General features: G+C 34.1%; 1 long non-coding RNA gene across 1 annotated transcript; it reads left to right on the top strand.

Moving 5' to 3' along the window:
* Positions 1–537: 537 nt before the first annotated feature.
* Positions 538–5,820, top strand: LOC143631722 (uncharacterized). The gene is made up of 3 exons (XR_013153413.1): positions 538–641; positions 5,194–5,256; positions 5,409–5,820. It is a non-coding gene; the product is annotated as an uncharacterized LOC143631722 (long non-coding RNA).
* Positions 5,821–6,021: the final 201 nt, after the last annotated feature.

Genomic DNA, 6,021 nt, shown 5'->3' with positions numbered 1-6,021 from the left:
AGATGAGAATTTATTTTAAACAATAAGACCGCACTATGCTTAATTTATTTTACAGGCATGAATTTAAAAATGATGGTGATAATACTAGTTGTGTTAATACTAGTTATTTTGATAATGGTAACCGCTGCTTCCATTTTTATCTTCTTAAGAAGGAGGAACTAGAAACGTGAGAGTAAGTTCCCATTTTTGAGCTTTTACTTTAACAAGTACAATCAGTATTTATAGTTTTATTAATGAACGTTAAATCTTCCATCTCTAAAATCACACCATCTCTCTTTCTCTTCAATAGTTATTACCTCTGATTCCGAATCACTACCCGAACCATTACGGTATGACTTCATGTTACTAAAGAAATCCACAAACGATTTTTCAAAAGAGAATGAGCTGGGAGTAGTTGGATTTGGATTCGTTTACAAGGTACAAAATTTATTTTCTCTCTTACAAAAATTTACCACATGTGATATGAGTTTAAAGTTGATACTACCATATGCATGGTATTTTTATTTAGGGGAATCTTGAAAACGGACGATTGATAGCTATTAAGAGGCTAAGACGCGACTCTAAGCAAGGTAGTCACGAATTTAAGAAGGAGGTGGAGTTACTCGCGAAGCTTAATCACCGTAATTTGGTGCATCTTGTTGGTTATTGCATCGAAGGAATAGAGCGAATGTTAGTATACGACTTCTTGGAACATGGAAGCCTTGACTCTTACATCTACGGTAAATTTTTAAGGGAAACCTAATTTACACTTGTAGTTATAGTAGTTGATTTTCTTTGTAAATAAGAAAATAATGTTTTGACCTTTTAAATTGCACCATTGCAGCCTCAAATGATGTATTGTTGTGTGAAATATTGTTACTGACGCCAACACGTTGATTCAAGCTGATTCATCTAAGAAGTCCTTTCTTTATTGGGAAAAATGGCGCAACATCATTATAGATGTTGCCATTGGACTAGAATATCTCCATGAAAACGCCTATCAGATGGGTGTTCATAGAGATATAAAACCCCCAAACATTTTGTTAGATAAAAATTTGAAGGCGAAAATTGGAGATTTTGGCTTAGCCAAAATGTCTGAGACCTCTCATTGTCCATAAATGGCCTCATTGGAACATAGTAAGTGTGTACAAATCCATAAGGTGTACATTATTAATTTTGTTTTGTTTACTTTATTACCCAAATAATGTTGAACGCTAACACTTTTGGCTGGTTTATTTTTTGATAGTGGTTACATAGCTCTAGAATGTAATCATTCACGATATGCCACGGCTAAAATGGACGTCTTTAGTTTTGGTGTTGTTATGTTAGAAATCATAACAGGCAAACGGCCCGTAACTGATGTTCTTGAGGAAAAATATCTTAACGTCATTGTACATATCCACCTTCCTTTTAAAGATTATATAATAAATTTATTTGTTGGGTCCATATTTGTGGTTTGAGCTTAGTTAGGTGTTTATTGGGCTGGGCTACGGGTTAGCTATGTAAACCGAGAACTCCTTGAGTTCTCGGTGGGCCTTTGGTACGTATGGGCATTGTAGTTTGGTTTCCCTATATATAGTTCTCTATTTTATAGGGTAAAGGTTGCTATTTGATCAGTTGGTGAGCAGTTATTGAATACTCTCAAAGCCACCATCTAGAGAGCAATTAAATAGTTTGTGTAATCTCGTGTACCAGAGGGTTTAATAATATTATCGTGTGCATTTGGAGTATTACATCGTATTCATCATATTATATTATTTAGTATCATTGTTCTTGAATCACCACCGTGTTAGGATTCCGCACTAACATCGTGTTCGGGTTAATATCATAGTTTTGTGATCCAGATTCGAGATTTACAATTGGTATCAGAGCCTTTGACGAATTCAGGATCGTTATTGTGATATCAACGATTCAAGGTTTTTGATTTGTTGGTTGTTCTGGTGATTTGTATGTTTGGGTTTGTTTTTCCGATGAATAATTCATCGGAGAAGAAGAAGCAGTTCTTTTGGTCAAAGATTGGATAATCTTGGGAAATAATTCAAATCCCACCGATTTAGGGATTTAGTTGTTACCAAAACTAACTGGTCAAACTTGTTCTCGGGTTCTTTAGAAGTTTTCGGGGCTATTTAAAGGATTTCGGTCAAAGAATATAAGGTTCTGGAGAAGATTTCAACTGTTTTCGGCCAAAATTCTGTGTTCTCGGTGTACTTCATAGTTTTCGACCAAATTTGAATGTTTTTGGTTTAAAAACAAGGAGTTCTCGGCCAAAACCAAGTGTTCTCGGCCAAATTCAAGAGTTCTCGGTCAACCTTGGTGGTTCTCGGTCAACTTTAGTGGTTTTCGGTCAACGATTTGAGTTCTCGGCTGATTTTTGGAGTTTTCGACCAGAGTTTCGGTTATCAAATGATCTCGGTCAACTGTTCAAGTTCTCGGTCAACGCAACTGTTCTCGGTCAAGGAGTATAAAAAAAATTAAATCAAGAACTAATTCACATTAATTTTATTTCTTCACATTACTTCATCGTTGAAGGTAAATTAGTAACAATTTATTCTTCATTTTCATTTTAGCGTAATTAAGTAGTTTCAGCTCATTGTTTATTGAAAATATTTAAAATCAAAGTATTAACCAATTAAGAATATATTTAATAAAAACCTAGCTCAAAATACTTGAAAGGATAAAAAATATTTATATAATATTATGCATATTTTAGACCACATCATGGGCAGATGTGTGCAATTAAAGAAGTAAAGGTTGTTTCGGATGATCAAACGTCAAAAGTTGTGTTAATTAATTTTATGAAACTAAAACTTAAGAACCCTAATTATAATTGGGGAAGATGAAGTGATAAAAGAGATAATATATTGTTTATGTTGTATAGCTATAGTATACACTAACTTAGTTCAACTGTTAGTTTTGGTGGGCTATTAATCTGGAGGTCTCGGGTTCGAATCCCGGCATTTACATGGTTTTAGATGATTATTTTTAAAACGAAATAAAAGCTTAGGGGTAAAAACGTAATTTCAACTTTTTTTAACAGGTCAACGCTTGGTCAACTTACGGAAGGAACCAAAAAAACCCGCCCGAGAAACACAGAGGTGCAACATGTGCAAATTATTTTTCAGTGGTTATTGCATCTCAAGGATATTTTCTAGAAAGGCAAATTAGAATTTTCTCTATTTTTTAAGTTTTTTCTTCGGTAGGTAGGTAGGTAGCAAATGAATTCCTAAAAGGTACATCTGTTTTTCATGTGTGTTAAATTTTTTCCTTGTTAGTTGGCAAATTAATAGGTTCCTTATCACTTACATAAAATTTGTGGCTCGCAATAGCCCTTTCAACATATTGTCTTGAAGTAACTTCCAGGAAATTGCGTGAAGAAATAGATTCCAAATATTCTACGCGTTTCTGATATTATATATATGGTCGTATACATGTTAACATTTCCTATCTCTCTTTATATATATATATATATATATATATATATATATATATATATATATATATATCCACAAGTTCTCTTGTCTACCTTTCCTAATTAATTTAACATGAGGTTCTTAATATTTCTAGTGTTCTTTTTAAATTTCACCCAAATAATTCAACTCCACAGTCTTGTATTTGAACATCTCAGTAGTTACCTTAATGGTAACTTCACAAAATATAGTATAAATGAAAGTAATCTTAAGATTGCTCTTTCAACCCTTCTCTCTACTGAATCGGGGAGGGGTTATTACAGTAAGTCAATTGGCAGAGATGCCAATAGCGTGAACGCTTCTGCACTCTATCAAGGATATATGGATACCACTACATGTAGATCTTGTGTGCAGCAAGCTATTAACAGGGTAGCACAAGTATGCCCCAATCAAAATGGGGCGATTATATATTATGAAGATTGTTGGTTGAATTACTTCAACCAAGACCCTCGCACAAATCTTCAGATTTTTCTCTTTGAGAAGGAAAATGCATCGGATCCCTCAAACTTTAATACCTATGCGATATTATTTTTAAGGCAACTCGTAGATAACGCGGCCGCAAGTGTTGAGAAGTTTTCAAGTGGGACCACGGGAGGCACAAATTATACAACTATCTACGGGCGTGTATACTGCAAGCCTGACCTTTCACACAAAGAGTGCACTGATTGCATATACAATGCAATTAGTAAAATGCAAGCAAAATATGGCATGGATTTTGGTGGAAAAGTTGGAGCAAGACTAATGCAGCCAACTTGTAACTTCAGGTATAACACCTAACCGCTTTTCTCTGTTCCAGTACCCCTGCCACCACCGCCTCCAGTGAGAGTCATAACAACCTTTGAAAACCCTTCTACCAAAGGTACGATAGTAACTTTAGTTTTCAATTCATTTAATTATCTATAGACTATTTCTCCTATAAATTCATTTTTATAAATTGAAAATACAAGATTTATGATCCATCGAAATGTTACATAGGTTGGAATACTTGAAAACTCAACCATACATATTAACTTTTTAGACATGGATAGGTTTTCTAAATCACTATACGATAATGATATAATGATATGCTAATAAGAATAATATTTTGTTATAGATGAGGATTTATTTTAAACAATAAGACCGCACTATGTTTAATTTATTTTACAGGCAAGAATTTAAAAAAGATGGTGATAATACTAGTTGTGATAATACTAGTTATTTTGATAATGCTAACCGCTGCTTCAATTTTTATCTTCTTAAGAAGGAGGAACTAGAAACGTGAGAGTAAGTTCCCATTTTTGAGCTTTTACTTTAACAAGTACAATCAGTATTTATAGTTTTATTAATGAACGTTAAATCTTCCATCTCTAAAATCACACCATCTCTCTTTCTCTTCAATATTTATTACCTCTGATGTCGAATCATTACCCGAATCATTACGGTATGACTTCATGTTACTGAAGAAATCCACAAACAATTTTTCAAAAGAGAATGAGCTGGGAGTAGTCGGATTTGGATTCGTTTACAAGGTACAAAATTGATTTTCTCTCTTACAAAAATTTACCACATGTGATATGAGTTTAAAGTTGATACTACCATATGCATGGTATTTTTATTTAGGGGAAGCTTGAAAACGGCCGATTGATAGCTATCAAAAGGCTAAGACGCGACTCTAAGAAAGGTAGTCACGAATTTAAGAAGGAGGTGGAGCTACTCTCGAACCTTAATCACCGTAATTTGGTGCATCTTGTTGGTTATTGCATCGAAGGAATAGAGCGAATGTTAGTATACGTCTTCTTAGCACATGGAAGCATTGAGTCATACATCCACAGTAAATTTTTAAGGGAAACCAAATTTACACTTGAAGTTATAGTAGTTGATTTTCCTTGTAAATAAGAAAATAATGTTTTGACCTTTTAAATTGCACCATTGCAGCCTCAAATGAGGTATTGTTGTGTTAAATATTGTTACTGACGCAAGCAGATTCATCTAAGAAGTCCTTTCTTGATTGTGAAAAATGGCGCAACATCATTATAGATGTTTCCATTGGACTAGAATATCTCCATGAAAACGCCTATCAGATGGTTGTTCAGAGAGATATAAAACCCCCAAGCATTTTGTTAGATAAAAATTTGAAGGCGAAAATTGGAGATTTTGGTTTAGCCAAAATGTCTGAGACCTCTCATTTGTCCATAAATGGCCTCACTGGAACATAGTAAGTGTGTACAAATCCATAAGGTGTACATTATTAATTTTGTTTTATTTACTTTATTACCCAAATAATGTTGAACGCTAACACTTTGGGCTGGTTTATTTTTTGATAGTGGTTACTTAGCTCCAGAATGTAATCATTCACGATATGCCACGGCTAAAATGGACATCTTTAGTTTTGGTGTTGTTATGTTAGAAATCATAACAGGCAAACGGCCCGTAAATGAAGTTCGTGAGGAAAAAATCTTAACGTCATTGTACGTATCCACCTTCCTTTTAAAGATTATTTAATAAATGTATTTCTTGGGTCCATATTTGTGGTTTGAGCTTAGTTATGTGTTTATTGGGCTGGGCTACGGGTTAGCTATGTAAACCGAGAACTCCT

This window comes from Bidens hawaiensis, unplaced genomic scaffold (assembly GCF_021521415.1).
Source record: "Bidens hawaiensis isolate Kalapana, Puna unplaced genomic scaffold, B.hawaiensis_p1.1 tig00006250_1, whole genome shotgun sequence".
NCBI lineage: Eukaryota > Viridiplantae > Streptophyta > Magnoliopsida > Asterales > Asteraceae > Bidens > Bidens hawaiensis.
Note: the sequence above shows the minus strand (reverse complement) of the source record. Positions and strands in the feature narration are given on the sequence as shown.